The sequence below is a fragment of the Mastomys coucha genome, unplaced genomic scaffold (assembly GCF_008632895.1).
Source record: "Mastomys coucha isolate ucsf_1 unplaced genomic scaffold, UCSF_Mcou_1 pScaffold23, whole genome shotgun sequence".
Classification (NCBI taxonomy): domain Eukaryota; kingdom Metazoa; phylum Chordata; class Mammalia; order Rodentia; family Muridae; genus Mastomys; species Mastomys coucha.
In genome coordinates, this window is record NW_022196906.1 from 75,871,672 (window position 1) to 75,890,187 (window position 18,516).

The window sequence follows — 18,516 nt, forward strand, 5'->3', positions numbered from 1 at the left end:
CAGAGTCAAGCTACAGCTTTACTGAAAGCCTCCCCTTCAGTTGTTGTGGGAACAATGGAAACTAAGCTGAACATCTGCTACATGTGTCAGGCATCTTTTTTTACAGCCTGTGTATGTTCTTTAGTTGGTGGCTTGGTCTCTCAGGGATCCCAAGGAACCAGGTTATTTGACTCTGTTGGTCCTCCTGTGGGGTTTCCATCTCCTTCAGCTCCTTCAGTCCTTCTCCTGACCTCAGTTCAATGTTTGTCTGTGGGTGTCTGCAGCTGTTTCATACAACTGCTGGGTACAGCCTCTCAGGACACCTATGCTAGGTTCCTGTTTGCAAGCATAACAGAGTATCATTAATTATGTAAGGGACTGCTGTTTGCCCGTGGGATGGGTTATTGGTTAGCCAATCCTTAGCTCTCTGATCCATCTTTGTCCCTGCATTTGTTTTAGACAGGACAAATTTTGGGTCAAAAGTGTTGTGGACAGGTTAGTATCCTTATCTCTCCACTGGGGATTGGGAGTCATTCCTGACTAGAAGAGGTGGCCTCTTCATGTTTCTTTCTTTACTTTTTTAGATATTTATTTACTTATTATATTATAAGTACACTGTAGCTGTCTTCAGACACACCAGAAGAGGGCATCAGATCTCTTTATAGATGCTTGTGAGCCACCAGGTGGTTGCTGAGATTTGAACTCAAGACCTCTAGAAGAGGAGTTAGTGCTCTTAAATGCTGTGCCATCTTTCCAACCCCCTGCTTCATGTTTCTTGTTCCCTCTGTTAGGCATCACTACTAAGGTCACCCATATTGACTCCTGGGAGCCATCCCAATCCCAGGTTTCTGGGAATTCCTAGAGATTCCAGCCCCCAACCTCACCCCGACCCTCCACAGCCCAACCCTCCCCACCCCTGGCAGCTTCAGATTTCCACTCATTCTCTTGTTTTTCTGGGCCTTTCTCTTATCTCTCTCCACACCTAACCCTGCTCCCGTTCCCCTTCAGGCAGAATATGTATGAGATGGAGTGTCTTAATTTGATTTATCAGTTTGTTCAAAAGTGATTATGCATGCACAGAGAAGTATCTTGATTACTTTGAATCACTTCATTTGAGGAATTCTTTTGTCCAAAGCACAATTTTATAAAATGAGTTCAAATTGCTTATTGACAATGTGTAGTAATACAACTGAAATTTTTATTTCATAGTTTATAATCTTGACACTCACTTATTTTCATAGCAGATACTTTAAGATTATTGATTAAATATTCACATCTCCAAAAAATTAGCAGAATAATGATTTTAATATTTTTGAATATTTGGATTAGTCACATTTCTCTCTCTATGACAAATGCCTAAGATAGACAACTGAACAGAAGGAATCATTTATTTTAGGTTAGAGTTCAAAAAGGGGTGTTCTATTATCACCAGAACCATTGATTCTGGACCCCTGGCAATCAGATAATCACAACAGTATGAGGTACATCACAGCAGAGACTTTATGGCCAGCAAACACTTTATGAATCTATCAAAGAATTGACCATTCAAATAGGTTAGAGCTTTCATGTTTTAATTAGTAAGAGCTCAACAGTTGACAATCACAAAAGATTCTATATGCACAAATGAAGGAATGAAAAAGATAGGGGAAAAAACCATTTAAAAGAGCAAAGTTTTCATACTGGTATATGAAAATTATGCAATTTAAAAGTACATTGTAGTTATTTTATAAACCAACAATCCATTCTTACAGTGGAGTTGAGAATGGCAGCACATGTCCCCAGTTACTTGTTGAAAATTCAAAGTCCTAGCTTAAAATCAGGATTCAGTCACCAAACAGCACTACCGCGTATGGATCTCAGCAGTTTGTTAGACAAGGTTTCAATAGGATCCCAGTACATGTCATAGTTTACAAACTATTGACCCAAATCAGATCCTACAAATCATAACCTGTTTAAGCACTTAGCAAAATTACACAGAATACTGGGAAAACTTCTTTATCATAGGAAGTGCATAATCTCATCAGGCCTGTATCCCAGAACTAACTTCCATCAGCTTGTGTTCACAGACATATGAAACTCATAGCCTGGAATTAATAGACTCAGAACATATGACAGTCATATTGGGTTCATGATGGTTCAACTAATGTCTCTTTAACTCAATGCATTTTTAAAGATTTTCCTAGTCTAACCTACTCTCGTCCAGATATTGCAATGTGAGATCCTATTATTTTTATATAAAAAACCTTGTTTTATGCATGTAGTATATTGTGACCATATTCTTTTCTTTTTCCCAACTCCTTTAAAATCCTCCCCATGTCCTTTTCCTCTTTGAACTTCATGGCCCTACACATTTTCTTTCTTCATCCCAACTTGTCCACTCTTGTGTCATTAAAAAGCAAAAACAAAAATCAAAAGTCATCACAAAAAACAAACAAATACAGTAAGGAAAAAAAAATAAAACAAAAAGCACACAGAAGAAATATGGGGTAAATTTTCTGTAGGCCAACTACTTTTGGCATGGAGTATTGTGAGATACTCAGTAAGATTCCTTCAAGCAAAATGGATTTCCCCCTTCTAGCATGATTTGGACAAAAGGACCTCACTGTTCGAGTGGAACTTTCACCACTCACTCTCAGTACTGGAATTTTGTCTGGCTTGAACCTGTGCTGGTCTTGTCATCTGGTGTCACAGTCCCTATGACTTCATGTGCGCATCAATCCTGGTGTGTCTATCGCCTCTGGCCCTTACAGCCTTTCTAGTTCCTCTTCCACAAAAGATCCCTGACTCTTTAGAGGAGGGGTTTAATAAGGTATCCCTTTTAGAGCTTTAGTGTTGTAAAGTCTCTCACTCTCTGCACAACTCTCCTGTTTTGTGTCTTTTTAAAATTAATTATCTAGTGGAAGAAGCTTTTCTGGTGAGGATTGAGAAACTGACTAATTTTTAGGTACAGCAATTTGTCATTAAAAGTCATTTTTTACTATGTAGAATAAAACAATAAGTTCCCCCAAGTGACTGTAATTTACCTATTTTGAGGTTTATTTTTTGTTTCTGTTTTTTGAAATCTTAGTGTTTTATATAAGTTATATCTCATAGAGTGGTCTTTAATTCCAAGCAAAAAAAAAGCCCCATGAGATTTGTGCTACTATTGCATGTACTGTACTGCATGGGATTTTAAATGTTATGGAAGACACTGAAGGGAACCATTCACAACTGACAGAATGAAATGAAATTTTGAAAAAAATCAGAAAATCTCAACATTAGATCTTCCCAAGTCCTGTTTATAAGATAAATACATTTGATATTTTCAATGAAACAAAGCATCTATATGAAAGGGTCATGAAATTCCTTTGGCCCAGTAGGTAACTGTATTGCCACTATTGACGCTCACGTTCCCTAGCCCAGTAGGTAACTGCATTGCCACTACTGATGCTCATGTTCCCTAAAGGTCCTTACCTCTGTATGGATGTGAATGCCCTTTTACTAAGTTGCATGGGAAAGGCTAAATGTATTGACCTCAGCGTGTTCACAGTGTAACATTCTCTACACCTAGAATTGCTTTTGGCCACATTAATGTAAACTATTAACAAGTTTCAAGTTATGTCCCATTGTGCTTCAATAACCACATCATCTCATTTTTATTTATTTTTCTGAAACACTACTTGGAAGATCATTATGGTGGAATGAGCCCAAACTAAAGGAAAAAAATGGATGTAACTAGGAAAAATAATGGTGCTGATAAGATTAAATATCTACTGTTCTTTATTTAAATATACAGTGGGATGATGGCTCTATATTCTTCTCTGGAGTATTTGTATGACAGTCACATTCTCTGTCAGAAAGTAAAGGTGAATGCTTTTTAAAACTATTCTCTTACTTCCAGACTGTAGAGTACTTTTTAGAAAATATGTACCTAAAAATTATAAGATACAGCACAATTACCTAAACTACATGCTGTATAGTTATTGAAATGTCATCTACCTTCAGGTAAATACACTAAATTAAATTTCTAATCAATTTACTCTGATGCACAAAAGTATTATTGTCTAATTCATTTTCTTTCCCTATTTTCTGTGGGAAAGAAACAGAATTTCAAATTTTCTGACCTCCAATTATGTAAACAAATACATAAATAAATTTGAAAATATGTCTATCTAAGTAATTGCACTTCTAGATCACTCTCCAGGTCAAAACTTTTCCAGAATTGAAATCAGTGGATAAGATTCCCCTTAGTATTGTGAGTCATTTCTTTTCAAAGGCAAGGTCTCAGATGCGTGTCCAGGAGACTTTATTTTAGGATGGTGTTTACATAACAAAATGCATTGACTATTCTACCGAACCATGTGATCATTATAAAACCACTAATGAACATGGTTTGCAATTACTCAAGGAATAATAAAGGGAGATGCTTATAGCACCTCTGCAAAGTATATGGAAAAAACCTTGTCCTGGGAAGTCAGAGGTGGAATGCTGAGACAAAAATCAAAGCAAAACCTTAAGAAGCCTTCATTATCTATCATCCTAATGAGGAGAGAGGAGAGAAAGAGAGAGAGAGAGAGAGAGAGAGAGAGAGAGAGAGAGAGAGAGAGAGAGAGAGAACAAATTTAGATATTAGGTATAAAATTGAATTTAACATCTGCATTCTTTTGAAAGTGGTTAATTTTATCTTCAATGACTACTTTTCTAAAGAACACCACATATACTTCATGTTCAGATTTAACTCACATGTAGACTTGATTTGAGAAAGATTTATTGAAAAATATCAAAACAGTTAGTTGTAGAAATTCCCAGAAAGGTACTAGAGATTATTATAGTTAGAAAATAGAAATTTTAATATAAAAAGATGTTTTTCCCCTTAGGGACAAGATTAAATCTTGTATTGGTTAAGGTTTTTAAAAGTTTTTATTATTGTGTGTGCATGCATACTGATTTATGAATGTGGCATGTATGCCAAGACTCGTGTAGAAGTCAGAGGACCACTTTACAGAGTTGGTTCTCTTCTTCCATTTTTACATAGGTTTCAGGGTTTGAACGCATTTTATCTGGCTTCTGCTTAAGTGCCTTTATCCACTGAGCCAACATTCAATTACTGTCTTATAATAAGTAGATTTAAATTTAAAATTTGTTGAAATTTATTGTGAACAATATTGTTATATCTTTCAGGATATTAGCAAATATTTTTCATGGCAAGCACACTTTATCTGTGTTAAATTTTTTCAAGTTCAGTTTTTACCTTTTGCTCTCATACAGAGCCTAGACACCATGCTCACACTCATATTCATGCAACATTGTATCTGATATTTGTCATCTGCATACTTCTCAGACTATACACATATGAAGCATTTGAAGAGAGAGCTAAACACAGAGCACCGAGCCCTATTCTGGCTCATCTTAGTCTCATGCTAAGCAAGTGGGAGTTTTTCAGCTGAAGAAAAAAAAAAACACTGGCAAGGAATGGATGTCTACATGAGTATTCTTCATCTCAAGTATTGGAATTTTATGACAGAACCATGAGAACTTATATTTCTTTTGTTTGATTGGAAAAAGCATATCTTCTACCTTCACATGATTCTTTAAGTTTTTAAAGGGAGGTATATGGCCAACTTTGTAGGCAGCCACTCGATCGAATCCAAGACGGAGACGGTGGCAGTGATAGATGATTCCACTGAGCATGTGCCCCTCCCGAGCGGGCTCATGCAGGTGTCTCCCGAGCAGGTGTATGCTGCGCATGCGCCCCTCCCGCTTGATTATTCTTCCTGGAGTTATAGATTCAGATTATACAGGAACAGTAAAAGTGTTAACGGCCTCCCCTAGAGGAATAACAGCCATCTCCCCTGGAGATCGCATTGCACAGCTACTACTCCTTCCGAGCTTGCATGCTCATTTTCCTGCTGCGCCTGTACATAGAGGAGAGAAGAGCCTTGGATCTTCTGGTGGGGGAGCCATGTACCTAGCCCTGGATCTTGAACGCAGACCCATCCTAACTCTTAATGTAAATGGCAAAAATATCTTTGGGCTCTTGGATATAGGGGCAGATCATAGCATTATTGCTGCTAAAGACTGGCCAAAGGGTTGGCCTGTCCAAGAATCTTCACAAACGTTACAAGGCTTAGAGTACGCTAAGACTCCCAATATGAGCTCTCGCGTCATCCCTTGGAAAGATGACAAGGGACACTCAGGAGAATTTCAACCTTATGTCCCGGAGTTGCCTGTTAGCTTGTGGGGACGGGATTTACTGTAAGCCCTGAACTTGACCTTAGCCAATGAGAAAGGAATTTGTTCTAAGGAAGCTAGGAAAATTATGACCTCCATGGGGTGGCACCCTAGCCATGGACTCAGCAGATATCTGCAGGGTTGTAGAGACCCCGTAGGGCAAGAAAGTCACCCTGGTAAGAAAGGGCTGGGTTTTTCTAGGGTCTGCTGAGGAAGGCATTCCCATAACTTGGAAGATGTAGGATTCAGTGTAGGTTCTTCAGTGGCCTCTTTCCTCTGAAAAATTACAAGCTGCTAAACAGCTGGTTTCTGAACAATTATCCTTGGGTCATATCAAACCCTCAGTGTCTCCCTGGAATACTCCTATCTTTGTCATTAAAAAGAAATCTGGAAAATGGAGATTGTTGCATGATCTGCGTGCCATTAACCAACAAATGCAAATCATGGGCCCAGTGCAGCGAGAGCTGCCACTTTTATCATTGTTGCCAGCCTCCTGGCCTGTAACAGTAATAGACATAAAGGATTGCTTTTTTCTATTCCTTTGTGTGCAAAGGATAGTAAAAGATTTGCCTTTACAATCCCTTCATGTAATCATGAAGAGCCTGATCAGAGATTTGAATGGGTAGTCTTACCTCAGGGCATGGCAAATAGCCCCACTATGTGTCAACTGTATGTGGGAGAAGCCATTGCTCCTTTGAGAAAGAATTTTCCAGACTTGAGATGCCTTCACTACATGGATGATATTTTGCTTTCAGCTAGGAGTGAGCAAATATTAGATCAGGCTTATGAAGAATTAGTTAAGTTATTAAAAAAGAAAAGGTTGTTTATTGCTCCTGAAAAGGTTCAAAAGGAGAATGTGGTTAATTATTTAGGAGTGAAAATTGGACCTGAAAAAATAGTACCTCAAAAGATTGAGATAAGGAATGATAATTTGAAGACTCTAAATGATTTTCAAAAGTTGTTAGGAGATATCAATTGGATAAGAGGCTATTTGAAATTACCAAATTGTGAATTAAGACCCCTATATAAGACTCTGATAAGTGATTCGGCACTCGATTCTCCTAGGCAGTTAACAGAGGAAGCAAGAGAAGCCTTGTGTAAAGTGAAGGAAAGGCTGCAGAGTGCCTTTCTACAGAGATGGCAGGAAGGACAGCCCATTGCATTATGCATATTTGCTACTTATGGTCAACCTACAGGATTACTATGGCAAAAAGGACCATTATTATGGATATATCCAAAAGTTTCCCCAACAAAAACCATAGAGCATTATCCCACTGCAGTTGCTGCTCTAGCCTTAAATGGTATACAACAATGTTGGCAGTTTTTTGGAATTGCTCCTGCCAGCATAATAGTGCCTTATTCCAGTCATCAAATTAAGATTTTATGTGGCACTGTAGATGATTGGGCAATATTACAATGTAGTTTTACTTGAATGATTGATAACCATTATCTTAAGCATCCATTGCTGTCATTTTTTAAGGAGCACCAAGTGATTTTCTCCAAGGTTACTTCAGTACCCCTTCAAGGGTCACCAAATGTGTTTACTGATGGCTCAAAGACAGGCTGTGGAGCCTATTTGATAGAAGGACAAGAGCCAGTGCTATGCCAATTTCAACCAGGTTCCCCCCAAATTGTAGAGTTGAAAATAGTAATTGAGGTGTTTAAAAGATGTCAGTTTGCATTTAATTTAATCTCAGATTCGGCCTATGTAGTCAATGCAGTAAAAGTATTAGAATTGGCAGGTCCTATTAAGATTAGTAGTACTGTGTGAGCCTTATTACAAGAGTTACAAGATTTAATTTGGCAAAGGAAAAGGTGTTTTTATATTCAACATATTAGAGCGCATACAGGCTTGCCTGGACCATTGAGTGAAGGTAATAATATAGTTGACCAATGGACAAGGATGGAATGTATTTTCCTGGGCTCATCCTTAGATCAAGCCAGACAATTCCATCAAACCTTTCATGTAAATGCAAGAACTTTACAACAAAAATTCCATCTGTCTAGAGCAGATGCCAGACAAGTAGTCTTAGATTGTCCTCAGTGTGTGATTCATCATCATCCACCCAGAGTGGGAGTGAACCCTAGAGGGTTATTGCCACTTAAGATCTGGCAAATGGATGTCACCCACATTTCTGAGTTTGGAACCTTAAAATATCTTCATGTGTCTGTAGATACCTGTTTAGATATCATACATGCCACACCTTTGAGTGGAGAAAAGGCTCACAATGTCATAGGGCATTGCTTAGAAGCCTGGGCTATGTGGGGAAAACCACAACAGCTGAAAATGGACAATGGACCAGCTTTTATGGCTCAGACCTTTGTCTCCTGCAAGCAGATGGAGGTACAGCTTTATCATGGATTACCATATAATCCTCAAGGACAAGGAATTGTGGAGCGTGCACATTGCACCTTAAAAGAATGTTTGCAAAAAAAAAAAAGGGGGTATAGGCCAAGGCCATACCCCTAAGGAGAAAATATCTCTAGCCTTATTTACTCTAAATTTCTTAAATTTGGATGCTCGAGGCCGCTCGGCAGCAGACAGGCATCAGGATTCCCATGGTCCACCTAAAAGCATGGTGAAAGTGGAAGGACATTTTGACAGGCTCTTGGCGAGGGCCCCATCCCGTGCTGACATGGGCACGAGGTTCTGTTTGTGTTTTTCCTCAGGACCAACAAGTTCCAGTGTGGGTGCCTGAACGCCTTGTGAGGAAGATTCGCCATGAAGACCTTCCTGAGGATCCTGGTGATGGTGGCAATGATGACGCCAGGAAGGACTGAACCAAGAAGGGGAATCCTGTCCGTGTTCCCGAAGCCAATGCCGGTCAGACATGATGCAACCGTGTTTCCACGTTTATTTAGTAACAATAGGAGCTTAGGCTTACCCTACCTTCCCTTTGATAATCAGATGAGCGCTATAGAGGGTAATAGAAATGTCAGCTTAGAAGGTAACCTGTGTTTCTTAATGAGCTTTAACAGGTCAGATGGTACAAAATGCATCAAATCGTCTCAGCAGACAGCAGATTTTCTACCACGACTGAAGTTTGGAGATGGGAGTACTAGTTTCTTTTCAGGTAACGATTCTCGTCTTGTGGGGTGGTGGCCCACTCAAGTCTCTGACCGAGACCCTCCCAGACAACCACGCCGGGCACCTTTTTGTAAAGGATCCACAGGAGAGGAAGGACCTTTTCCCTGGACTGGATGTCAGGGGTGCAGAGCAGTTTGGGTTCGACAAGATTATTTTTCCTTTAGCCCCATGATTAGTAACGTAGTGAACGAGTCCTGTACAGGAATGCGTAAAATATCTACTAGGGATTCTCAGCAAGTTATCACCAATCCTTTTGATTTATGGCTTCTGTGTGGAACAAATGGTAGCTGTATGGATTTGGGACCCATGATTATGCTTGGAGGGGGAATTTATCCAAAGGGTAGATAGACCTCTGGTCTATTGCCAGTATGGATTTTTCTAACAGTGGTAATTCTGGTACTTGGGGTTTGTCATCTAGTTTTCACTCTTACCACAGTAAGACATTTTCAATCTCGCCAGTGTGCCTCTGGCCTCCTTTTCTATGGATAGTAAGCAATGGGAGTGCGTCCTTGGGTGAGGAAAAGTTAGTATGCACCCCGAACACATGCTTTTATGCCTTGTGCTGGAATGCCACAGTTTTTCCTGTGGCTGTGGTAACCAGAATGCCTCGGTATGTACCAGTTTCCATAGAGGCCCCTAATACCATGACTTTGTTCAGGCCTAAAAGAGATTTTGGCATCACTACAGCTATTGTTACCATCACTATTGCTGCTGTGGGGGCTACTGCCTCAGCTATTGCCTTGTCTAGTTCTATACAGACAACTGACACCCTGAACAACATCTCAGCCAATGTTGCGCAGGCATTAGATACTCAAGCTTCTGTGAATTCCCATCTCAAAGGGGGCCTTATGATAGTTAATCAATGCATAGATTTAATACAAGAACAGATTGATACTCTTTGGCAATTAGCACAGTTGGGGTGTGAGTGGAAGATGCAAGGCTTATGTGTTACCTCGGTGCAGTATCAAAATTTTACAAAAGCTGCTAATTTGTCTAAGCAATTGTCAAAGCTCCTCTCACAGGATTGGTCAGCAAACTTTGAAGACAAGATGAGAGAGCTGCGAGAAACGATTGTCCACATTAATTCCACTCGGGTGGACCTGAGCCTCGCCGATGGTCTGACTTCCTGGATACAGACAGTGATGGATCATTTTAAAGAATGGGCAGGCATATTTGCCTGGGGAGCCTTGGTCCTCCTGGGTTGTGTCCTCTGTTTCTGGCTACTCTGCCGAATGAAAAGGGAACACGCTAACATAAAGCAGTGGTTTACCGAGCCTTGGTAGCTATCGAGAATAACACATCTCCCAGTGTTTGGCTGGCCTCACTAAAACAATAATCCACTTCAAACACTCAGGGTTGGTGAAACGCACCAGCTCCATGGCACCCCAAAGACAGGCAACCTTCCCCGAACACAGACCAACTTAAGACATGGAGCCCTCAGGCAGGGGTGGGGGGTGGGGGTGGGGGTGGGGATGGGGGGTGGTAATCCAACGATGGGTAAGGCTGTGATCTCGAAGTGGAATGACCCAAGCCAGGGACCATGGCAGAGTGCATCGCCCCCTGATTTATTGTGAGCAGCCTTCAAATAAAATAAAAAAGGGGGAGATGTAGGCAGCCGCTCGATTGAATCCAAGACAGCAGCCGCAGCAGCGATAGACGATTCCACTGCACATGCGCCCCTCCGAGCAGGCGGGCTCATGCAAATTAGGTGTCTCCCGAGCGGGCTCATGCAGGTGTCTCCCAAGCAGGTGTATGCTGCGCATGTGCCCCTCCCAAGCAGGTGTATGCTAATGAGGCGATTGGCGGGGAACCAATCCAGGAGGACCACGAGAGCTCGGGCATGGGTATATAAGGGGCTCTCTCCAGGCAGTCAGAGCCACTCCACAGAAGCAAGAGCAGCGGTGACTACACAGAAGTAAGAGCAGCGGTGACTACACAGAAGCAAGAAGAGCCGCGGCACCTAGGAAGCAAGAAGAAGCCGTTACACCTAGAAGAGCCATAACACCTAGAAGAGCTGTAACACTTAGGAACCTAGAAGAGCTATAACACCTAGGTACCTAAAAGACCTGTAACACCTAGGTACCTAAAAGAGCTGTAACACAAAAGAAAATTCCTTAGTAAACCGCGAGAGAAGAAGTCTCGTTGTTCTGTCATCATTGCTGCCGTCCCGCAAGCAAGGCCCCGCACACAACTTCAGTCTCTATTGTTCATACACAATCTACACTTGCCTACTGATTTTATTAGTACTCATAGGAGAGAGTATTTTGGATGTTTGCTTAGTTTGAAATTTGGCCTATATGAACACCTAAATTTGGCCTATATGAACACCTAAATACTTGTGAGGACAGTAAAATTAGTTTTAAATGTTTGAGTAACAAAAGCAAAAAAAGCTTATTTCAAGGAATGGAGTACCTAACACAGAACATCTCAGATAAACACCAAAACATGCAGTTGTTTGTGCTTTGAGACAGCAACTGAAGCACAATAGAAAAGGAAAAACAATACAAAACAAACAAACAAACAAATACAAACACATGATCTTATAGTTAGAATTTATGGGAAGGGTAAATTGGAGTAAAGACCAACATTTTTTTACAAATATATATGATTTTAATTAAATTCTAAAAAAAATTTGAATGTTTGGGTTAATTACTATATTTGACAAGAGACTTCTTTGATGAGAATTGAATCAATGGCTAGAGCAATATGCCATCAAGAGTCATGTTATCACTATGTTTCATTAGCAGAATAATGAGTTGTCCCCTAGGATCTATGGCCTACCTACTTTCAGATTCTTGGTCACTGTATCAATGTCATGTACAGGTTCCATCTTATGTGTGGTGTGAGCTTTACATTTAGTCAAAAGTGGTTGTTCCTTCCCATATTATTTTTTGTGACTATCACATCAGAATATCTTGTTAGCATGTCTCTGTTACAGGGCACTGGGTTTGAATTTGGATGATATCAATAATTAGTTTTCTTCTATTGTAGAGTAGAGAGAAACTTCTTGCACCATGAATGCTAGTCAGTAGAAGTGCAGCTTTTAATTGGACACCAACTCTATTTCTCCAAGTATCATACTCAGTGTTTTATAGAAGAAATCCCAAAAAGATAAGTTTGTGAGTGTCAGAACTGGAATACAAACATTATACAAAATCGGCATTCTGTTTGGCTCTTAGAAACAAAGAAGAGCTTCATGAATAATATTCTGAGGACCATCCTTATGCAGCCAGATGCTGTTAAGGTCCATATCTACACACAACTACATAAAACACAGATATTACAGTAATATTTTTTCTAATTATCATATACACTGTCTTGGGGTTTTCAGAAGAGACTTAGCAAAAAGTCAAAGACCCGCAGGAAGAAAGCTGGAATTGTGTTTTCTGAATCATCATAAACTCCAATGAAAGTAGGGCAGGCTGTCAAAGTTCAGCCCCCTTTACTTGGATCTCACACCTATCAACAATTGAGCAGCATAAAAGTCTGCCATGCAAATAAACATCAGTTCCGGTTACCAGGCTCCAAACCTCACAATTATTCTCAATTCTTGACTTTTACATGGCTTTCCTTCAATTTCTTAGGAAATCCTTGTGGCTCTACTTTCTAAATATTGCCACATATAATAGGGCTAATTCTTATGTTCATAACTTTGATCCATTTCTGGCCAGCATCACCTCTTGCCGACTAACTGCTACAATAAGCTCTTAGCTGCTCCCGTTGTAGTTTTAGGTTCTATGTAAGAATATGTCTCTTATTTACATACAATCTTGATGATCTTTTGAAAGTCAGTTTGATTCATAATTTCAAACCCTCTCAAGGCTTTCCAGATGATTTATGATAAAACTCCTGACAGCACTTTACCATGCTGACCATGGCCTTCTCTCCCTCCATCTTTACCTATAGTTATGCTCCTTTTTGCTACATTTGCTCCAGGCATATTTATCTTAGCATTTTTGAATCTCTGGATGACTTCATAAAAGCAATTTCTCAGAAACAGTGGGATTACCTCCCTCATCTTTTTCATTCATCGGTTTAATACCATCTCTGCAATAGGCAGCCCTTTTCCATATAATTGAAAATGAAATAATTCTTGCTTAATATCTCTATATAATGTTGTGGGTTTTTCTGATATTAGATTCCTGAAAGAATATATTTTGATAGAGCTCTGAAACAATACTCTTTGCTTTGGGCATGCTGAGAGTGGCTTGAGCATAGTCTGACTGTCTGAAGCCGCTTAGAAGCTACCCGGTAGGTCAGCCTCCTAGCACATCAAGAATATTAAAAATAGAGCAGATGGTCCCTGTCCCAAACATGATCCTCTGGGGACACTTCAGTCTCAAAAGCAAAAGACACTACTAAACATGACATTCCTTTTAGATTTTGTTCAAAATCCTCCTGAATGAAAGAGTTTTTTTGGGTTTTGTTTGTTTGTTGTAAATAGACAAAAATACTTTATTTAGTCATATAAATGAAATAAATCTGCTCTGTTTGGGCTGTTTCCCCAAGCTTTAGAGCTTTACAGGAGAATATGATGAAGTCTTAATAAAAGACAAAGAGGATCATTTTTAAATTATATTTAATTGAAATACATCTAATTATACATAACAGTAAATTGCTTCTTAATTGTGAGTGATTTTAAACAGATCCCCATCCTCTAGGATAGCTCCATGGATTTTAATTTGGTGCTTAAGTGAAAAACTAAATTTGAAACTACCATGAGGGGAAAGAAACCCTCACACACTAGAACATTTATTGATGCCTGCATCTCCAACTATGTTTGTACAGTAAATCACAGCACTGTTGATCACCACTTTTTCAGTGCTGCAAAATGGAACTAGGGATGGGAGGGCATGTTTGCTGTAGAATATCAGTGCCCACGTGCCATGCTTATCCAGACCATCATCAGGATTCAGCCAGGTCTGGGCAGCTCACCACACCCAGATGCTTTTGTTGGGATCCGAGGAAGCAACTTTTTCAATAACACTGTTCATCTTCAGTGCCCCTCAGGAAGCTGCTGTGTAAGAGATGCTCTTTAGGACATGCTCTCTGCTTGAGTAGCTCAATTCAGCTTCAGCAATTACTCTTAAGAGGCCCAAATTTGGACACTTGAAAAAAAGGCAAATAAATAATTTTGTGGTTCTTAAGAGTATCTAATTGCCTTATTTGGTTTAAATATTTCCTACATTACATGGTACCCTTGCAGATATTAAAGGACAATGTTGAAGAGTCATTTACTCCTTTCACCACACAAGTACAGATGCACACACACACACACACATACACATATACACACACACATACACATACACACACGCACACATACACACACACACACACACACACACACACACACACACACACACACACCACATGTCTGGAAATTAAATTCAGGTTCTCAGGCTTGTCAGCAAGCCTACTGAGCCACCTCACCAGCCCTCACTACTTTGTTTGAGATATAGACTGTTTGTGTTTTATGTTCGTATTTTAGAATCTGTATCTCCCTTAATGGCTTGCTTATAAAAAAATAATTTTGATTAACCACCAAGTCACAGTTTTTGTTCCCATTTTTAAACTTAGAAGCTTCCTGAAGAGTATTGTAAATTGTTTTACAAGTACTGTCATATTTGGGTTTTACTGCTGTGAACAGACACCACGATTAAAGCAACTCTTATAAAGTACAACATTTAATCGGGGCTGGCTTATAGGTTTAGAGTTTCAGTCCATTCTCATCATGGCAAGAAGCACAGCAGTGTCCATGAAGATGTGGCACTGGAAGAGCTGAAAGTTCAATTGTCTTCATCCAAAGGAAAGAGCAGACTCTCCTCAGGCAGCTAGAAAGAGGCCCTAAAACCCCACCCCACAAGAACACACTTCCACCAACAGGGACAGCCCTCTTCAAACAAGGCCACACCTCCTAATAGTGCTACTACCTGGGCTAAGCATATTCAAGCCACCACATTCCATTCCCTGGCTCCCATTGGACTGTTCAAACACAAGAGTCTATGGGGGCCATACCTGAGCACTACATAAAGCAAAATATAGTTAGTACAACTTCAAAAGTCCCATAGTCTATAAAAGTCCCAACAATGTCAAAATCCCACAGTTCAAAGTCTTTTCTGCTACATATGCAGCTGGAGCCATGGGTTCCTCCAGCTGTACTCTTTGCTTGGTGGTTTAGTCCCTGGGAGCTTTGAGGGGTCAGGATGATTGATATTGTTGTTCTTCCTATGAGGTTGCAAACCCCTTCAGCTCCTTTAGTCCTTCCCCAAACTGCTTCATTGGGTTTTCCATGCTCAGTGGTTGGCTTTTAGCATCCATATCAGTATTGTTCAAGCTGTGGCAGAACCTCTCAGGGAACAGCCATATCAGGCTCCCCCCAGCAAGCGCTTCATGGCAACAGCAATAGTGCCTGGGTTTGGTGTCTGCAGATGGGATGGATCCCTAGGTGGTACAATCTCTGGATGGCCTTTCCTTCAGTCTGTTCCACTCCTTGTCCCTATATTTCCTTTAGAAAAAAACAATTCTGGGTTAATATTTTTAAGATTAGTGGGTAGCCCCATCCTTCAATTGGTGGTTGTGCCTAGCGTCTGGATATGGTCTCTATGGGTCCTTTCTTCCCTTTGTTTGGTATTTCAGCTAAGCATCATCCTTGTTGTATCCTGGGAGCCTCTTACTTTCCTGGCATCTGGCACTTTTTAGTGGCTACCCCTAATTCCACATCTCCCACTGCTATACACCTCAATTCAATTTCCTGACCCTCTGTACTTCTCTCAAGTGTCCTTCCACCCCTGATCCTGTTCCTATTTTTCCATTCTCTTTCTTATCCCTCCCAGACCCCTCCCTCCTTTTACCTCCCATGATTATTTTGTTCTCCCTTCTAAGTAGGACTGCAGCATCCACATTTTGGTTTTCCTTCTTTTTGCGTTTCATATGGTCTATGAGTTTTATCATGGGTATTCTGAGCTTTTATTTCTAATGTCCACTTATCATTGAGTACATACCATGTTTGTTCTTTTGTAATTGGGTTACTTCACTCAGGATGATATTTTTTTAGTTTTATCCATTTGCCTACCAATTTCATGAAGTTATTGCTTAATAGGAAGGGAGGCCCTTGGTCCTGTGGAGACTCAATTCCTCAATGTAGGGAAATGTTTGTGTGGTGAGGCTGAAGTGGGTGGATGGGTGGGGAGCTCCCTCATAGAAGCAGGGGGAGAAGCATAGGATCCACATTCCTCCAAATAAAAGCATGATCAGGCCTATCATACCAATATCCCAGTCCCTGGTACCAACTTCTCTCTTAATTAGGGGTTTCCACTGCAGAGACACAGTGACTAAGGCAACAGAATTTAAATGAGGCAGGCTTTCAGGTTCAGAGTTTCAGTCCATTATCATTGTGGCAGAAATCATGGCAGCCTCCTGGCAGGCATGGCACTGGAGAAAGAGCTGAGAGTTCTACATCTTCATCCAAAAGAAGCCAGGAGCAGACTGTCCACTGGCAGCTAGGAAGAGGGTTTCAACACCCACCTCTTTGGTGACACACTCCCTTGGACAAGGCCACACATCCTTCAACAAGGCTACATCTCCTAATAGTGCCTCCTAATGGCCCTGGGCCAAGTATATTTAAACTACCACAAGTACTAAGGATATTAATAGTAACTATAGCATATTTGATTCTATAAAAAAATAGGTTTAAAAAATGCTTGCTTTAACCAAATCACTTTTTATTTTAATTTTTATTTGGATTTTTTTTTAATGAGCTGCTTGGTGAATCCTGACAGTTGCTATAGCATACCAAAATTTTTAGAATTTTTTTTTCCAGATAATTTGTTTATCTAATGATTCAAAAGACAATTGGAAAATAGAGCCATATAAATTTCAATGTATAAAACATACTTTTGAATAAAAGAGAAAATTCTCTTTTCATTTTACTGGCATTCCTTTATTAAATCATCACACAGGAAGTAAGATATTTGAGAAAAATAGTTTATAGTGTCAAGAAGGAAATGATAAGTACATGCACCTGCCAGTTACACCACTATTTATCATCAAAGAACAACAATGGCAAATAATTGCTAGACACCAGGGTGCCTTTTGTTAAGATTGCCTGGGTTAAATTCTCTCAATCTAACTCAATATGAATAAAAAAGTAAATGCTGTTGAGTAATTATCTTGTTCTCCTCATACTTATTAGAAATAACTGCAGAACTGTGTCAGTAATAAAAACCTTAGACAATAAGATAGGAAGAACTGAGGTTTTAAAATCAAAGGCAGATTTAATGTCGTTGGCAAGATGGTCCAGCCATCAAGGTTCTTGATGCTCTTTCAGAGAACTGGAATTCAGTTCCCAGCATCTCTGTGATGCAGTTCACATCCATCTGTACTTCCAGCTCCTGGGGTTTCAACACCCTCTTCTGGACTCTGCAGGCACTCTCATGTATACACACACACACACACACACACACACGCACACACACACCCCATGTACACACATACACCCACACACATACACACTCACACACCATGTATACACATACACACACACATACACACACACATACACACACACACACACACACAGCATGTATGCACGTACCCAAGAGAGAGACAAAAGAAATACAAAACTATGTGCATATATATGTGTGTATATATACATATGTATACATACATATATATGTATGTGTGTATATATATATCATTTTATAAGAATGAACTATACTTTTCTCAGTTATAGACTGCTATGAAGTTACAATGAGAATTTCTGCTGTTAGCAGAAATTCAATTAAATTGTGCTGTATACATACTTTCAGTGGTAATTTACAACAAAGTGCTAGATGCTACAGGAAGAAATGCTAAACTATGCATCAGTTCACTAGGGGAAAACATAAGAATTTTTAAAAACGTAGAATTAGATATGTGCAGCAGAGTACAGAGGAATTTATACTTATATTGTGGAGAGTAGAAAACATTGTGAGGGAAGCTTACTGAGTTGGCTTTGAGAAACTATCAGACTTCACTTAGCATGCTGGGATTAAGGAGCTAAAGCAGAAGTCACCTACTTTGTAAATGACAACATGAGCTAACCTGGGTAGTTTTGAGGCTATGAGTGCAATTTTGATGCTAGATTAAAATAAGGAAAGGGAAATATTCTGAAGCAATGAGCAAGGGCCAGCCTGAAAGGAGTCAATTGTGAACTAAGAAAGTTGAACATACTTTACATAGAAAGCAAAGATGGACAC